General features: G+C 34.7%; 1 pseudogene; it reads right to left on the bottom strand.

Moving 5' to 3' along the window:
• Window positions 1-1,510: 1,510 nt before the first annotated feature.
• LOC120133254 lies at window positions 1,511-19,212 on the bottom strand (annotated as a pseudogene).
• Between the last annotated feature and the right edge of the window lie 68 nt (window positions 19,213-19,280).

Raw genomic sequence — 19,280 nt, 5'->3', positions numbered from 1 at the left:
ATTAACATTTAACAGAGATTATGACATGAATGTTAATAAAATTAGTATAATTATATATTTGGTCCTCATTATTTATATATTATATTAATTTAGTTCTAATTTTTAATTTAATTTTAAATTAATCCTCAATCAGAAAGGCCAATGGAAAATTTAGGCGCACCTCAACCACAGGGGTAAACTCCATTTTTGATATTTGATTGCAAAAGGTTTTATATATTCTCTTTTAAATTATGGCACAAAGAAGGAAATAAAAGGATTCAAGCTAGGGGATTTTAACTTGAAATGGGTACACCATAACCACCGGCGTAAATAAAACTTTTGAAAAACACTTGTATTATTAATTTATATATCTTTAATATTTATTAATGGCAAGAAAAAAAATAAAATAATCAAGTCAGATCTCAAATCTAGGTCTGTATGATATATGAAAGCATCTTAATCATCAAAAAAAATTAATAAATAAATTATATTTCATATATATATATTAAATTGTAGTTAATGCAATATATAAAAATAAATACGAGTTTAAAATTTTATATTTTTAAAATTAAATTATTTTCCTTTTAAAAATAAAATTATATTAAAATTTCATTTAATGAACCCAACGTTACAAGTATAACTTAAATCACAAAATAAATTTATAATTCAAATCTTAAATTATTTTTGTCTACAAAAGGTTTTTTTAAATTATTTCTCATTTTATTTAAATTTATAATTATTTAAAAAGAATTGCGAAAATATAAAAAAGTAATTTAATTTACAAATATATAAATCTTAAATACATTTACTTTAAATATATGACAAAGATATATATATATATATATATATGGGTTAGGATCCACTTACACCTAGTGTAAAACTTTTAGTTTACACCTAGTATAAAACTTTTAGTTTTACACCTTTTTAGGATATTTGAATTAGTGAAAATCAAAGGTTGAGATGAACTCATTATTTTTTTTCCAGTGAATATTTTCACATTTAGTACTGTTAATCTCAGTCTTATAGTGTAATTGAAATTTGTCTTGGTGTTACCGTACACCCACTAAAAAAAATCATCGACTCGACTTCTTTTGGACTTAAAATGGGCTAATTTGAGCCCAAATATCATCGACTCGAAACCCAAAAGCCTATTAGTTATGCGGATTGGGTAATTTCTCTTGGATCCATTTCTTAAAATCACTGACTAAAGAATATACGAGTGAGCATATAATGATATTAAGAGGATGGATGGGAAGAGAAAAGTTGGAAATAGTCACCTTTTAAAAAATTTAAATTAATATATATTTTAGATTTTTTTAAATTTTAAATTGATAATTTATTTTCGTCCCTAAAATTTTATAAATTCATCACCTCTTAAAATTTTAGAAGCTTACCCATAGCATAAAACTCTAAGTTCGTCCATGAATATTACTACTCTTTTTTCAAATGTAAATGAAAGATGACGAGAAGAGAGAAAGAGAGAGACCAAAATAGTGGTATTGTATAGAAAACTTGATTGATGACAACAAGTACATGTTTATTTAAATGGCAACATATGATCTAAAACACTAACCAACCTCAAACGTTCTCATAAAAATTTTCCATTGATTTGTAGCAGAAGAAACATATCTAAAGAGGTACAAGACCAAGCTCGGATGTTTTTAGTGTATGTTGTAAAGATAACAGTGAAGATTTCCATCACCTGACCCAAATTTCAGTTCTTCATAAAATATTCACCGTGCAGCATCAAAGTCCTTTCGTTTTGCCACAATAAACGCATCATTCATCAATTGAAGTAGAGGGGTCCTTACAAGCAGGAACACAGGATTCTATACCAAGGGTTGTGGACTTTTAAATTTAATAAAACTATAATGACTAAGTTAATATAAAATAACTATTATAATAACTAGTAAAAGAAACATGCACATCAAATAACATTCCTCCTCATTTGTCTCTTTTCTGTTTCACAAAAAGCAACAATTTACAATTTGTACCTACACACTGAAAGATAGCTTATGAAGTTCTAAAATCAAAGAAGTTTGATAAACTCAATATTTCATTATAGAAACTCCCAAAGTAAATTTAAGGGTGACGATAACATACATATTTGAAAATATGAATAAAAATGGAATTATGAAGCTTCAAATAACTTGAAAATACATCAAGAAACAAGTTTCTCAACTTAATTTCGAATTTCCTCTGATTGAAATTGAATAAACAAGGAAAACTAGTTCATGAGAAAGATAAGAAAATTGAGATTTAGGGGATGATTTTGTTATGCTCTCAAGGTTAATTTTCGAAAAAGAAAGTAGGATTTGATTCTTTGATGTTTGAATTTTATGAAAAAAATCAAGAAAACGCAAGAAGCTTGAAGAAATTTGAGAGAAAATCAAGACAAAATATAGGTTAAATAATGTTTCTTTCGTGAAAAACAAAACCCTATTCCAACTTTTATTTTAGAGAAAATAACTTCAATGACCGAAAATGCCTTATAATATACGATTTTAACCATTTTTTTTGGATTTGCGAAAATAACCAACAAATTCGCAACGCGAACTCCAATTTCGCAACACAATTTCCAAATTCGTAACACAGTTTTTGAAATCACAACGCGAATTTATTTTTCGCAACGCGATTTTCCAAATTCGCAACGCGGAATTTCAAATTCGCAACTCAATTTCTGAATTCGCAACGCGAATTTCTTTTCGCAACACAAGTTTCCTTTTCGCAACAAGATTTTCTAATTCGCAACTCGATTTTCGAATTCACAACACGAATTTTAATTTTGCAACAGCTTTTATTTCGCAACACAAATGTTTTGGGTATATAAACTACGCAGCAACTCATAACCTAAATCCCTAAATCGCAACTCATACCATCTTCATCTATCACTCTATCTGGTGACATCTGTTCCTATATCCAACGACATCTTTCCCCATCTCTAATTTTCTTTACATAATTTTATTTCTATATAATTTTCAATGATTTCTCTCCTAAATTATCAACTATCAACTTACTAAAGGTGTGTTTTTCTCTAAGTTAATGATGATATCTAGTTTATAGCTCGTTTGTTTAGTAAATTAATTTATAATTTGTAGAATGAAATCATCTAATGTTGATCATGTTTGGATAGATTTGTGTTTTGGAGGGTAATGGGAGAATGTTAATGGTGTTTTACAATATATAAAGCATTTACCCATGAATCTTCAACTAAAACTGTCATTAAAAAAAGTTAACTTAAGAAACTCTAATGTTATGTGTTTCAAAGAATTGAATTTAGAGCCTTTAAGTGGATTCAGACTATCTTATCAGAGAAAAGGTAAAGTTTATTTGTTAACCAACAATGAAGATGTTGAACGATTCATTGCTTACATTAGTGTTTCGCAAGATGATGTTACATTATATGTTGTTGAACCTAGAAGTAGTGAAATTGTGTCAGTAGCGGGTAGTAATCAACTAAGTTCTCAAAATTTAATGGTTCCACCACAATTTCATCACCAAGAAAATTTTGTTTCACCACATTTCCAATACCAAACACAATCTCAAAACCCATAACCTTTCCCTAATCCAAATCCCAATCAACTTTCAGCACCAAATTCCAGTTTTCGTATTGATCAGATAGACGAAAATGAGCCAACAGAAAAAAAAATGTGAGTACTAGTCAGTATTCGAAATTTGATCTTGGTCAATACCCGGACTTTGATCTTGGTCAATACTCGGATTTTGATGATGTTTCAGAAGAAGAAATAGATCCTACGTGTAATGATTTTGATATTGGTCAATGCCCAAATTTTGATGATGAAACAGCTGCTGTCGAGGAAGAAGTTGTTGATGATAATGAGGATGAAGTTACGACTGTGAATGAACATGTTGAACATCCATTCTGTAATTCATATAACCCTGAAAAATAAAAAGAAGAAGAAGAAGTCCCCGAAGAAAAGAAAAATAAGAAAATACCACGGGAGTATAACTAGAATATGCCAGAATTACTTCAGATACCGGAAGAAGAGTTGGTAAAGATAGCAGTTGATTGTTACACAAAAGTTATTCGTATCAAGAAAGATAACTGTTTTGATACAAATGAAGACTTGAAGATAACTTTGTATACGAAATGTGTGGAATACGGCTATCAACTAAAAGTTAACAAATCAAGCAAAGATCATTTCGAAACAAAGTGTATGATTGACAAAAACTGTACGTGGCGTATGATTGCAAAGAGGATAAAAGATTGCAAAATGTTTCAAGTTAGGACATTTATTGATAAACATACATGTTCAAGAACCAAAGTTTTCCTCACCATAGACATGCAAACAAAAAGGTGTTGGGTGGTTTTCTGGCTGAGTTAATGTTTTTGAATGGCAGGGTATATCGGGGACATGAAATTACGACTGACATGAATGCTCGGTACAAGATTAGTATCTCATATTCTCAATCTTGGAGAGCCAAATGTTATGCCTTGGAATTGTTGAAGGGGGTCGCCAGAAACATCGTTTGCCCAACTGCCAGCTTATTGTCACAATTTAAAGCTGAAAAATCCTGGGTCGGTAACTCATATCAAAATAGTAGAGATTGACGTTGATGAGTGTTCAGAATCGTTAATCTTTGCTCGTTATTTCTTCGATTTTGTGGAATTACTGCTGCTAAATTGGTCGTGTTATGTTTGTTTTCGTGCATGTCCTTACTTTCCAGGATTAGTGACAAAACAGGCGAATCCTGCAATTTTTTTATTATTTGGTCACGACTGGAGACATGGACACAACTCCTGGCATGACGCGGTGTGACGTGGCAGTTTCTAGAAGGTCCAGTCAGCGGAGGTTTCTAGAAGACTTCATCTGCACGCCTTCTGGAAGATTGACGAGCTGAGTTGCATTAGGAGACTAGTTTAAGTTTGAATTTAAATTAAAAATAATTATCTTTTAGGATTATTTTATTTATTTTCTTTGTTTATCTCTTAGGCTTTGAGAGGCTATAAATACCCACTTGGGGTAAGCCTAAACTCATCATTCAAATTACATTCTTCTTTTCTCTCTAGTTTTATTAAAGTTTTCTCTTTTTACTTTTCAAGTTTTTCCCATTTTTCTTTTATTTTCAAGCTTTGTTTTCAAAATGCTAAGTATGACTTTTGTCATGCTTAGCTAAACTTTTCAAAATCCGAGAGCTGTCGCGATAATTCAATTCCAACGGGAGAATTGAAACGGTCCCTTAATATCTTCGAAATATCTCTCTCAATCTCTGCGCTTATTTTTCAAAATCAAAACAGTTTTCAAAATAAAAGATTGACTTTGGTCAAGAGGTTGTAGTGATTAAATGTGTGGGAGGAAGATTCGGCTTATAGAAAGCAATTCGACTTCCTGGGAACATACTTGGCGAGATAGTTTCGCCAAGAGGGAATTGAGATCGGAATTGACGGTTATAAAAGCAACAATCTGAGTCAGATGCTACGAACTTAAACGATAATTAATCTACGACAATTGATGTCATTAGAATCAATTATCGAAGCCGGAATCAAAGATTGCCTTGAGTGTTCGGTATACAAGATAGAGTCACGGGGATAGCCATTGTAGACAAAGTAACCGACGTGAATCCCGAAGAGAAAATCTTATTCGATGATTTAAAGGAAATTGAATCAAAGCGAAGCTTGAGGTGATTTTTACCATATTTATTCACAATCTTCATCATCCTATTTTTACTTTAATTGCTTTAATTTATTTAATTGTTTTTACTATTTAAATCTCATATTGCAAACCCCCCATTTTACTATTTTTCGCCTGGTTAAAAACCATTCAAACATAAATTTATGATTTTCTAAGTCCCTGAGGATTCGACCCTTATTTCTATATACTACGTATTTCCTTATTTATTAATTGAGAAAAATGAATTTATTTTGACACCAAAATGACAGTTGTCAGATTGACGCCGTTGCCGGGGACTTCGCTAAAGTTACTAATTTTTGTTTGCTTTTGATTTATGACCAGGACTAATCCGAGCACATTAGTGGAGTACGACCCGGAGATCGAAGCTAAAGCTAGGAGACTCCACGCACAAACACTTCGAGAAAGAAAGAGACAACAAACAAATACAGAAGAATAATCAAATTCAGGTAATACAAATCAGATGGCCGAACTTACTATTCGGGAGTTAGCCGCGACACCTACTGAACAAGTGCCTTTGAGCATTGATTTTCCCCAAGGCGAAACTCCATACCAGTTGAAAACTGGCCTTATTTATCTCCTTCCTACATTCCGCGGATTGTCAAACGAGGATCCACACAAACATTTCAAGGAATTCCACATGGTCTGCTCCAGCATGATGCCACAGGGAGTAATCGAGGACCAAATAAAACTTAAAGCTTTTCTTTTTTCCTTAGCCGATTCGGAATCAGCTAAGGATTGTTTATTTTATCTTCCTCTTAATTCTGTTACTATATGGGATCAAATGACTCGTTGTTTTCTTGACAGGTTTTTCCCTACGGCAAAAGTAAGTGAACTACGAAGGAGAATACTTGGAATCAAACAGATTGATGGAGAGTCACTTTACGACTATTGGGAGTGTTTTAAGAAGTTATGTTCTAGTTGCCCACAACATGGGTTAACTGAACAAACACTCCTTCAATACTTTTATTAAGGATTATCTCCCCTGGAAATAAAGATGATCGATGCTACTAGCGGTGAAGCCTTGTTGAATATGACTCCTACTGAGGCTAGAGACTTAATATCGACTATGGCCGCAAACTCCCAATAATTTTGCACAAATAATGAACCTTCTCGAAGGGTTCATGAGATACATTCATATTCCTTAGAAAATAAAATCGATAAGCTAACTAAAGTCGTAAACTCTCTTGTTTCAGGAAAGATAGGGCAAAACCGAGTATGTGGAATATATGCATTGCCTGATCATCTGACAGACGGTTGTCTACTGATTCAAGATGACGCAACAACTCAAGTTAATACAGTCAGGAATTTCCTGGGACCTCCCCAAAGAGCTTATAATCCCTACTGCAATACATACAACCCATGGAGGGATCATCCTAATTTTAGCTATGCTCAGAACTCAAGACCAAATCAAACATATCAATCGAGACCACCTCCACCACAACAACAGCCGCAGAAGACATCACTAGAATCGATTGTCGAGAGGTTAGTACTTTCCCAGGAAAAATTTCAGAATCCCACTGAAGCCCACTTACAAGAGTTAGACAAGCAGATGAGCCAACTAGCTCAAACCGTAAGCCGCATGGAATCACAAGGTAAACTCCCGTCTCAAACTGAAGTAAACCCGAGGGAGAACGTTAGTGTCATCACTCTTCGGAGTGGTACAGTAGTGGCACCACCTATTCCATCAAACCAAGTAGTCCAAAAAGAGAAGAAGACTGATGACGCAGGATCCCAGAAAGAGAATGATGAAGAACAAATGGACGATCCGATGTCGTCTCCCTATGACGTGCCACCACCTTTTCCATCGAGGTTAGTCAAAGAGGATAAAAAGGCCGACGAAAATGAAATATTAGACGTACTTCTGAAGGTGGAAGTTAATATATCTCTTCTTGAGGTTATCCGGAAAGTTCCAAGGTATTGTCGGTTTTTGAAGGATCTCTGTACGACTAAAAGGAAGCTTACCGTGGTCAAGAAAGTGTATTTAGGTGCGAACGTCTCAGCAGTTTTCCAACGACCGCTTCTACCGAAGTATAAAGACAAAGGTATATTTTCAATACCTTGTAAAATTGGTGAGATTAAAATCAAGCGAGCTATGTGTGATCTAGGTGCCTCTATCAATGTAATGCCTCTCTCCGTCTATAATTTAATTTCCACCAAGCCTTTGAAGGAGACGAGAGTTACACTTCAGCTAGCCGACAAATCAATTATTTATCCTGAAGGACTCATAGAAAATGTTCTAGTAGAGGTAGAAAACTTAATTTTTCCTACTGATTTTTATGTGATTGATATGGAAAATGATCGTAGCAACATTGGTTCTGAAATCCTCCTCGGTCGTCCCTTTCTAAGCACGACAAATGCAAAAATTGACGTTCGAAGCGGTATTCTTACTATAGAGTTCGACGGTGATATCATAAAGTTTGATGTTTATAAAGCAATGAGATATCCAGATAACGTGCATAATATTAATTTTGTTGGCATTATTAAACCTGTTGATGATGAATCTAACTTTGTTGATTATTTATGCAAGGAATCGGATGATAAAAAAACGACATAAGGGAGTTGAAAAATATTTCATTTGTTGATTCGAATTTGATCTTAACTCCTTTAAACACTAAAGATTCACTTTCCCTTTTGCAGGCACCAAAAATTATGTCGAAAACATCGAGGAATCGTTTGAAGAAATCAATTTTTGGTAAAAAAGATGTTTTGACGGACATTCTTTTCGACAAGAATTTTAATTTGGGAAAAATCTGAAGAAATCTTTATGAGAATTTTCGAATTTCACATAAATAATTTCTTAGTTGGAAAAAGCAAATGAAGTGGAAGTGTCTGTCACGAAACCTGTAGTCTGAATCAGGTCGTTGAGCTAACGACGTTAAACAAAAGCGCTTCATGGGAGGCAACCCATTGTTTTCAATTATGTTATATTTTATTTTTATCTTTACTTTTTGTTTCATTTTTTTTATTCATTCAAGCATGTTTAATTTAATTTTATTTTTATTTTTATTTTTGCAAGAACCGAATAATTTTATTCAAACTTAAACGACGAAGAATTGTAGAAATTTCAGTCGAATAGTGCCAAATTATACCCCTAGGAGCATGTAACGGCGCACGTTAGCACACTTCTAAGGAGACCGGTCGACATTAAATCCGGGGAGTACTCTAATCCTTCTCTTGCACTTTAATTTTTTTTTTGTTTTGAGGCAAAACACTTTAAGTGAGGGGGAGTAGAGTAGAGTGTAGGATGGAATTTCCCTTTGCTTATCTTTATGTTTCGATGCTAGTATGTGTTGATTGGATTTGTCGAAAATTTCATTGATTGTCTTTGTCTTGTTAAAATTTTTTGGAATGCTATGCTTGTTTGGGAACACATGATTATTTAAGTTAGGATGTTCTTGATAGCGAATAGTATAAATTGTGATCAAGTCGGTGTTTTTGTGATATTCCATAACTTTGTTGGTTGAAATGTGATTAGCTCAATGCATGAAACAATTTGGTGAGATTTGAGTCTTTACGAGCATATCATTTTCGCTCGCATTTTGTTTGATTGAGTGTGTTGAATTTGGCATTGATATTCTAGAACCTGCATGTTGAATATTGTCGAGATTACACATGAACATGATGCTTAAAGATGATTTGGGCACCTTAGGATTAACCATTTCGTTTCTCCACTAAAAAGCCTACCTATGTATTTTCTCCTTAGCTAACCACTTTTGAGCATATTCTCGTTTCTTTGTTTTCACCATATTTATAAACCCGAGCCTTTTTATTTTATCACTCTTTTCTACCTTTTTCAGGGTAAGTGAATAATTTTACCGTTGTATTCTTCATCGGAAAAAAATGTTAGAAAGAAAAAAAATAACAGTTCGAAAAAAAGGTTGTTCAAAAAAGAAAAGAAAAGAAAAAAAGACATGAAAGAAAAAATGGAAAACAAAACAACAAAAGTTTGGAAAAAAATGCATAAGAAATTTGTTGTTTGATATGTCGTTTTTTTATTTGTTGTGCTTAATGTTCCGATAGAGTTGAGATTATTATTTGTTAGTTCCTTGCCTTTAATTTTTAGCCATATATTTAGCCTTTTCCCCACCTTTACCTAAGCCTCGTTACAACCAATAAAAGACCCTTTGATTTATGCATCTTATTCTTATTAGTAGTGGAGATTTGATTTACTTGCAGACTTATGGTAATATCGTGTCGATTCTGACATCGAGCGTTTCTTTACCCCAAACACATTGAGTGATTTGAGTGAATCCCGGTAAGGTGTTGAGTTATGAGCATTGCGATTAATGAATGAATGGATATTACAATTGCACTTGACTTGTTCCAATTGGTGATGTTCAATTGATTGATTTCTTTACTTGAATAGTTAGTGTGGTCTCTACCTTGTTTCCTTGAATGTGAAACTTGACAAAGAACGATAAATGATGTTTTTGACTAATTTGATTAATCATACTTGAGGACAAGCATGAGATAAGTGAGAGGGAATTTGATGAGTGTTCAGAATCGTCAATCTTTGCTCTTTATTTCTTCGGTTTTGTGGAATTATTGCTGCTAAATTGGTCGTGTTATGTTTGTTTTCGTGCAGGTCCTTACTTTCCAGAATTAGTGACAAAACGAGCAAATTCTATAATTTTTTTATTATTTGGTCACGACTGGAGACATGGGCACGACTTCTGGCATGACGCGGTGTGACGTGGCAGTTTCTAGAAGGTCCAGTCAGCCGCGGTTTCTAGAAGACTTCATCCGCACGCCTTCTGGAAGATTGACGAGCTGAGTTGCATTAGGAGACTAGTTTAAGTTTGAATTTAAATTAAAAATAATTATCTTTTAGGATTATTTTATTTATTTTCTTTGTTTATCTCTTAGGCTTTGAGAGGCTATAAATACCCACTTGGGGTAAGCCTAAACTCATCATTCAAATTACATTCTTCTTTTCTCTCTAGTTTTATTAAAGTTTTCTCTTTTTACTTTTCAAGTTTTTCCCTTTTTTATTTTATTTTCAAGCTTTGTTTTCAAAATGTTAAGTATGACTTTTGTCATGCTTAGCTAAACTTTTCAAAAGCCGAGAGTTGTCGTGATGATTCAATTCCAACTGGAGAATTGAAACGGTCCCTTAATATCTTCGGAATATCTCTCTCAATCTCTGCGCTTATTTTTCAAAATCAAAACAGTTTTCAAAATCAAAGATTGACTTTGGTCAAAAGGTTGTTGTGATTAAATGTGTGGGAGGAAGATTCGGCTTATAGAAAGCAATTCGACTTCCTGGAAACACATTTGGAGAGACAGTTTCGCCAAGAGGGAATTGAGATCGGAATTGACGGTTATAGAAGCAACAATCCGAGTCGGACGCTACGAACTTAAACGATAATTGATCTACGACAATTAATGTCATTAGAATAAATTATCGAAGTTGAAATCAAAGATTGCCTTGGGTGTTCGGTATACAAGATAGAGTCACGGGGATAGCCCTTGTAGACAAAGTAACCAGCGTGAATCCCGAAGAGAAAATTTTATTCGATGATCTAAAGGAAATTGAATCAAAACGAAGCTTGAGGCGATTTTTACCATATTTATTCACAATCTTCATCATCCTATTTTTACTTTAATTGCTTTAATTTATTTAATCATTTTTACTATTTAAATCTCATATTGTAAACCCCCCATTTTACTATTTTTCGCCTGGTTAAAAACCATTCAAACATAAATTTGTGATTTTCTAAGTCCCTGAGGATTCGACCCTTATTTCTATATACTACGTATTTCCTTATTTATTAATTGAGAAAAAGGAATTTATTTTGACACCGAAATGACAGTTGTCAGACGTTTTGAGTTGCTGTTTATTGCCATTGGTGTTGCGGTTAGTAAATCATTATAATTTTGTTGACTCATTTTTGTTAGTTAAATTCATTTCACATTTAAATGATTATATTTCTTGTGTATATTATTTTGTAGATTCGTTCGTTTATTACTTGCATGTGCCCAATTATTATAGTTGACGAAGCATATTTGAAAGGTCGATACATTGGAGTAAACTTATTAGTAGTAGCCATGGATGCTGATAATGGGATACTGCCAATAGCTTACGGGGTTGACAAATCTGAAACCTCTGATTCATGGACATGGTTTATGGGGCATCTTAGGGATTACATAGGTTCTATTAGCAATCTGACAATCATATCCAATAGGGCAAACTCAATTGACAACGATCTTAGAAGGTGTTTCCCAGATGTTTTTCATGGACTTTGTGGTGTTCATTTGTACAGAAATCTAAAATCAAGGTCTGCTGGTATAAAAAATCACAAATGGACATACTGGAAGGCTGTAAAAGCTTATCGGGAAGTGAATTTTAATAAGCATATAAATTGTTTAAGATGTGTTTTGCCTCAATGTGCTCAAACACTAAAAGATATCGAGTTTAAAATATGGGCAAGAGTACATCAACTTGGAGCAAGATAAGGTTTTATGACATCTAATAGTGCAGAATCAATCAACTCTCTAAGTAGCCATTCCCGAAAATTACCCATTACTATGTTAATGGAGTTTTTTCGAGCCTCGATTCAACAGTGGTACTACAAGAAAAGAAACCATGCAGGTATTATTTCTTTAAATTCGTAACTTATCATATTTAATAGATTTTACTAAGTATTATTTATTTAAATTTACAGGAACATTGAAACGTCGTGTTACACCATGGACTGAAAAAAAGATAATGAAACGTGTTGTGAAGTCAACGTCATGGAAAGTTGAACCATGTTCAAACACTTTGTTTGAAGTATTGGATAATAACTTAAATGGGCTTGTCGATCTAAATGCAAAGACGTGTAGTTGTATGAAATGGCAAACATCTGGTTATCCGTGTGGCCATGTTATAAAAGTTGCTCTTCATCTAAACCAAGATGATTCAAGCGCATACGCTATGGATTGTTACACTACAGAAGTATATCGACAGACTTATGCTGAGATTGTCTACCCTATTCCACATCCTTCTAAGTAGGACATACCAGATGACTTACAAACAGTTTTGCCACCAGTCATGGACAGAAGGCTACCTGGCCGACCAAAAAATCACGATCGTATATCGTCTAAGGGTGAAGAGAAGAAGATATTGACATGTAGTCGGTGCAAGGAAAGTGGTCATACAAGGTTGACCTGTGGATCACCAGTGCCATCATAATCATCTTTTCCTCTACCAAAATATGGATCCTCATCAAAATCTAAAGCTCATATGGTGCCAAGCAAAAGGAAATCAAAATCGCAATCAAAATCAAAATCTTAATCACAACCGGCTTCACCTTTTGGGACTATTAACTTAGGTGATTTTTAAATGCAGACGTTGTATTTTGTGTATTTTATGTGTGTGCATACATTTTCAGTTAGGCATGCATTAGTAACTTGAGTTTGAACATTGCTATGATCTGTTCAGTTGTTATCACTTATCAGATTGTTGTCTGTTATCTTTTTGAAGGTGTTTGGCTTGAATTGAATTGAAAGTTAAATTCGCAACGCGAAAATCAAATTCGCAACACAAAAATCAAAATCGACACGCTAAAATAAAAATCGCAACGTGAATTTGACTTTCTTAAAGGTAGTGTACCTTCAACAGGTCTTTTTTGCCTTCAACATAATACATATTGAAATTAAACAAAAAAACAATTCTTATTTACACTTGACAACACATTGATACATCAATTTGCCCCAGACAGTACATCCAAATGCTCCTAACAATAGGGAGCTTATATCCAAATACATTAATTTCACGCAGCTCACTTGAAGGATTAACCCGTAGAAACGTTATGGCCATGAGATTTTCTACACATCTAAAACCAACAAATATGAGCTGATATTATTGAATTCTAGGTACTTAACCAAACATGTTCAAACTACTTTTAATCAATATTTCATAAAAAAAACAAAGAGTATATATGTTAACAACACTTGCTCAAACTTACCAATAATAAATGGTTGTTTATGCACACTTTCAGCACCCGGATGCAGGTAGGCAACGTCTCGCATATATCTCTCTAGCTATAAAATGTCGAAACCACAACCCTATTGCACCTCTATCTCTATCTATCGGAGGTATAAATTGTTTACCTCCTCTCGTCATACGTTCCAAGCACATGCATACAAGAGAACCACAATCCCCTCTGGCTCCCAACGTTTGTTTTGGCACTGTCTCGTCTCTCATCATTGTAACTTTTAACTTATTTGGCTTCTTATTTCCTGAGTTAGTCCAATAATCAATCGCATCCAAGTATTTAGCCAAATGATCACTCCATCCCCTACAAATAATATCTTTCAAATCAGACAATGGTATGTAATTCAACATGCTTTCATATACTATCATCTTCAGGGATGGGAGCTGAAGCTCGACGAGAATCCAATGACGACATTCCATAACAGGGATAAATACATGTAATATAATAATAATAATTCAACTGTGCACATCAAATAAATTTTATGAACACCTTTAAATATGCAAAAATAAATACTAACCTTATCGACCTCCCACCACGCAGGATAAAGGATAGCTTTGCCATTACCCAACACATATGAAGCGTCTCTCTGATCCTGCAAGTGAGCTGCGTGAAAAGATGAATGCATAATAGTCCATCGCGTCTTTTTGATTTTCTTCAATTTCCTTATAACCAGAAGACATGACACCCATGCATCAATATGTTGTTTTATAAAAAAAATACATATATTAGTAAATTTAATAAATTTTAAAAAAATAATCAAAATCAATATAATAAAAATATAATACTTACCCCCATTCGAAATAGACATTCTCTTCAACCCTTAATAAAACACCCCACCAAGACCGCTCAAGAAACAAATGTATATTGTCGATCTTGCATATGTCAGTGTAGTACCCCTGGCTCTGTTAATATAGATAAAAATCAACTACGGTCTTAGCTCAAAGGGTATTATCCATAATTGTGTCTGGTAGTGTGCTCATCTCGTGCTGAGGAATGGTACTGGCCGGTAACTGATACGAAATCCAACTCTGATCCATCATAACGGGCATAAGAGGGGGTTTATCAATATGTCGACATAGTATGCCATGTGGATCCTGAACCGTGGAAGGTGGATCCTGAACGATGAAAGGGTATTCTTGAACGATTGGAGGGGCCTCTTGAACGATGATAGGGGCATCTTGAACGATGATAGGTGAATCCTGAACAATGGGAGGTGGATCCTGAATAATGGTAGGTGGATCGGGCTTCTTCTTACGTAGTCTTGGAACTATTGGGGTGAAAGAAGACGTAATGACACATCCACAACGTCTTATGCGTAAACCCTGTCGTGCAAGAAAAACCCGACGTAAAGCACCTACCTTATCGGGCTGCTAAAAATAAATTAATACATAAATCAGTAAGTAAATAAATAAATAAATAATGCTGAAAAAGGTTATTTGCACTTTTAGTATAGTATTTCTTATAAAATTAAACAAAATTACCTCATTGTGTAGAGTATGAACCTCATTCTACAACGATGAAACAATCTCACGTAGAGCGGCTACCTCATCACGTAACGTAGATACCTCACCACGTAAAGCACTATTGTCATCGCGTAAAACAGCTACCACACTACGTAAAGATCGTACCTCATCACGCCATGCACCATTGTCGTCACGTAAAGTATTGACCTCATCACGCAAAGCACTGACCTCATCACGTAACTCCCCTAACTCATCCCGTAGAGGTGGAGAACGGGGAGATAAATATCGTGGCATCTTTGCCGGTCGCCTATCATGAGGTGATGGTGGAGAAGAGGCTCGATGATGTGATGGAATAGGTGATGGCTCTCGGTGTCTAGGTGTATAATCGGCTCGATCAGGTGATGGCTCTTGAAGTGGGGGGTGCTCATCATCCGTCCCATAAAAAACGCCTACTAGCTTGCCACCAATCAGTGGCAATCTCAGCCTATGTGGGTGTCAGCCTATGTAATGGATAGTTTGCCTCATAACAATATAAAAGCTCAAACAAAGTCAAACGTCTACTAGTAATAACTTGTTTATATATAGTAGTATTTGTGTTAACTTACATCATTCATTATCGTATATGGTAGTAAATCTTCCCAATCCAACAGCCGGATCCTCCTCCAGGTAATAGCCTTAGGAATATCATTTGAATTTTTGATGATATATGTACGCATGCTGGGAAAAGCCTCAAATATCCTAATCTACAAACAATATAATACACAAACATTAATTTTAGTAATTGTTAAATAATTAATTATAATTTTGGAAACATTATATAGAAATTCTTACCTTAAAGACTCAAATAAAGCCTACCAAAGTGTATTTGGAACCATGGCCATGCAAACTACGACGGTCTTCAAAGGCTGACGACAATTTTTTCCAGGTAGCTTTCCATAGATATGAACCCCACGGAAACACGTTCCATGCATCTAGGTCCTCTACCAATAATATTAAATCCTGAGAAATAGGTTTTCTGCCCTGTTTGGCTAAAAAGTCGGCATTCAAAAGTAATAAAAGGCATACTCGGATAACATCAAGGTCATCCATCTGAGTAAAACCATCTTTAAGAAGTAATCTTCTCAAATCGTCAACGTGTAAACTGGGCTTCACCTTTGCCAGCTCAGGAAAAACCTGAAATAACCATGATGGGCGGGCGATATGACTAGTGTACAGACCTACTTCATCGTGTCGTCCGAAACGTAGACCAATGACTAAGCAAAACTCCTCCCGCCTATAACGAGTATACGCCGATGGAAAATGAAATCATATCTCTTTATCACCACGTTGTATCCCCTTGGGTAGATCGTTAGTCATGGTCTGAAGAAACAAATGAGTCAACATAGCATCTCTACCTGGATGTTGTACTTTCGGCTATGGCCCGAAACAAGTATTCTCAAACAAATTTCTTTGTGCAGGTGTAAGTGTCGACGCAATTGTAGTGGCTATGCTTAATTTATTCCTTAAAGTCAATGCAGCCGAAAAAAATTCCTAACAAAAACAATAAACATACCAAGTTAGATATACCAAAAACTACAAATTATACACAATAAACAGACATGATATTAAACAGGGAAAATATAGCCAAATATGTTTCAAACTAGCCCGGTATTCACCCAAGTCATTATTCTATCATAGTTCACAAAATGCATCAGATAACATTCCAGAAGTAAACACTTATATAAACATTTAAAAGGACAATATATAGGTTTAGTGCAGGTTCAAGGACAACATAAAGAGTAGTGGTTTATTCTTGAAACTTAAATTCGCAACACTGTGAAGTTAGTATTTGTCTTTGTTTTTTTGTTGAAGTAATGCAATTCATTCAAGTTTCAATTTGCAGAAGAAGAGTAGTTTTTGAAACTTAAATTCGCAACACAAAAATAAAATTCGCAACGCGAAAACTAAAATCGCGTTGCGAATTTCATTTCCGCCTTGCGATTTTCGTGTTGCGAATTTAAGTTTCAAAAACTACTCTTCTTCTGCAAATTGAAACTTGAATGAATTGCATTACTTCAACCAAAAGACAAATACTAACTTCACAAGGTTAAAGACTAAACAGTTTTAGCAGTATTGACCAACAACCGAATGAATTTACTAAGCAATCTAAGTAAAATGGTTAATCTATATATTGAAACTACGAGTAAATTTATCATCAATTTAAATATGAAAAATCTAATAATAATACAAAAATTTCAAAATAAAAATAATTAAAAAAACTAATCCTCTGTGGTTGATTTTTCATTTGTGGCCGTGAATGGTTGTGAGAGGGTGGCTCTGAGAGATAGAGATAGAGGGGGGTCGCCGGATATAGGGGCGGATGTCGCCGGAGATGGTGACGGATGTCGTCGGAGAGAGTGAAAGATGGAGATGAGATTGAGTTGCGATTTAGGGTTTTAGGTTATGAGTTGCGATTTACGGGATATAATGTTTACATTTGTGTTGCGAAATTAATATTCGTGTTTCGAATTCAAAAATAAAATTCGCATTGCGAAAATAAACGCACTCTGCGAATTACAAATTCGCGTTGCGAAAAAGACATTCGCGTTGCGATTTCAGAAACTGAGTTGCGAATTTGGAAACTGTGTTGCGAAATTGGAGTTTGCATTGCGAATTTGTTGGTTATTTTCGCAAATCCAAAAAAAAGTTGGTTAAAATCGTATATTATAAGGCATTTTCGGTCACTGAAGTTATTTTCTCTTTATTTTATTGTATTTCAACGGAGAAATTATTTCATAACTCCCCATTTTCATGCGCTTTTCATAACAGTCCAGCTACTTTATTCAATTTAATATCAAATCCACTTCTAATTTCACCTATGTTTAGTCTAAATCTTTAATTTAGATCAATAGATAAGTTTATAAACATTAGGGGGTGCGAAATAAAATATTATAGGGGTTCGAGATTAGATTATCAATAGAAATAGAAAGAAAATATCTAAACTATAGAGGAACTCGAAATTTCTATCGGTACATCCCTGGTTCATTGTAGAAACGTTATAATATGAATATGCTCCCTTCAAAGTCGAATAATTATGGTTTTCAATGATCGACGAGGGAAGTGTGTAGAAACCAGTTATCCCATGGGTCTCAGGGCTTTCTAGAACATAACTGCCAACTCCCTCGGTAGGAAGAAGACAATGCTCAACATCATGTTCATCGAAATGAGGTGCAACCACAAATTGGCTCAAATAATTACTGAGTAGGTGTGTAACTGCAGAAACATCGTGAAGCCCCATTGTCCTGAACCCTGGTGTGGCTGTTGATTCAGGTAACTTGTGAAGCTTAATAGTCCGACTCATTGATCATTGTCATCCTTTGACCAAGTCTAGAAAACCCGACTTCAATTAACTTCTTTGGATTCAAGGATCTATGCCACTATTGACAAGAAGCTATCGGTGTCAGAATAACAATTCCGACGGTATACACTGCTTGCCATATATTCTCCAAGTGAACCCTCCTTGTAACCTCTTTAATCATGCAAGGAGCGAGCCTTTTTAACCTGAGTTCATTAAACACAGAGAAAATTAACCTCTGCCATGGTAACAATGTCATCATGAACTCGGATTCTTGCTGGAACACATGTAATGACAGCAACCAACGTCTTGGAACTTTTAACATAGACACCAATGTGCCAGCTCTTAAAATAACCAGGAGGACGGAGTACCCAGCGTAGAAACTCCTTTGAATAGTTAAACCTAAACATATTCTCATCATCCAATATATAGTTATTTGCCAGAAGTTTATAAACATCTGTGCACATTTCATCAGAGTCAATATTACAGGTGATCCACTCATACATAGTTGGAAGATTGTATGGTTCCTGCTTGACTTCAGATCAAGGTGTTGAAGCTTCAATAGGGCCCTCAATCAAACTAGTGTCTCCCAAGTCTTTGAATTGCCCAACAGGCTGAGACTCCCAAAACTTGTGTCTTTTTTCAAGGCCAATGGACTATTGAACCTCTCGAGCTTGCGCATCAAGTGCTAGATCACTTGCATGAGGTGTATTTCCATTGGGATTATGGTTTGGGGTTTCTTTAGGTGGACCATAAGATTTGTTGCTATCAACCCTTATAAAAAGCAGCCTGAAAGGTACCATAATTTACAAGTTCTCAAACAATTAAAATGTGTATATTTGTCTCTTATAGGAAGAGAAAAAAAATAGGA

The sequence above is a fragment of the Hibiscus syriacus genome, unplaced genomic scaffold (assembly GCF_006381635.1).
Source record: "Hibiscus syriacus cultivar Baekdansim isolate YM2019G1 unplaced genomic scaffold, ASM638163v2 tig00110578_pilon, whole genome shotgun sequence".
In the NCBI taxonomy this organism is placed as follows: Eukaryota; Viridiplantae; Streptophyta; class Magnoliopsida; order Malvales; family Malvaceae; genus Hibiscus; species Hibiscus syriacus.
This window is presented reverse-complemented; position numbering and strand designations above follow the sequence as displayed.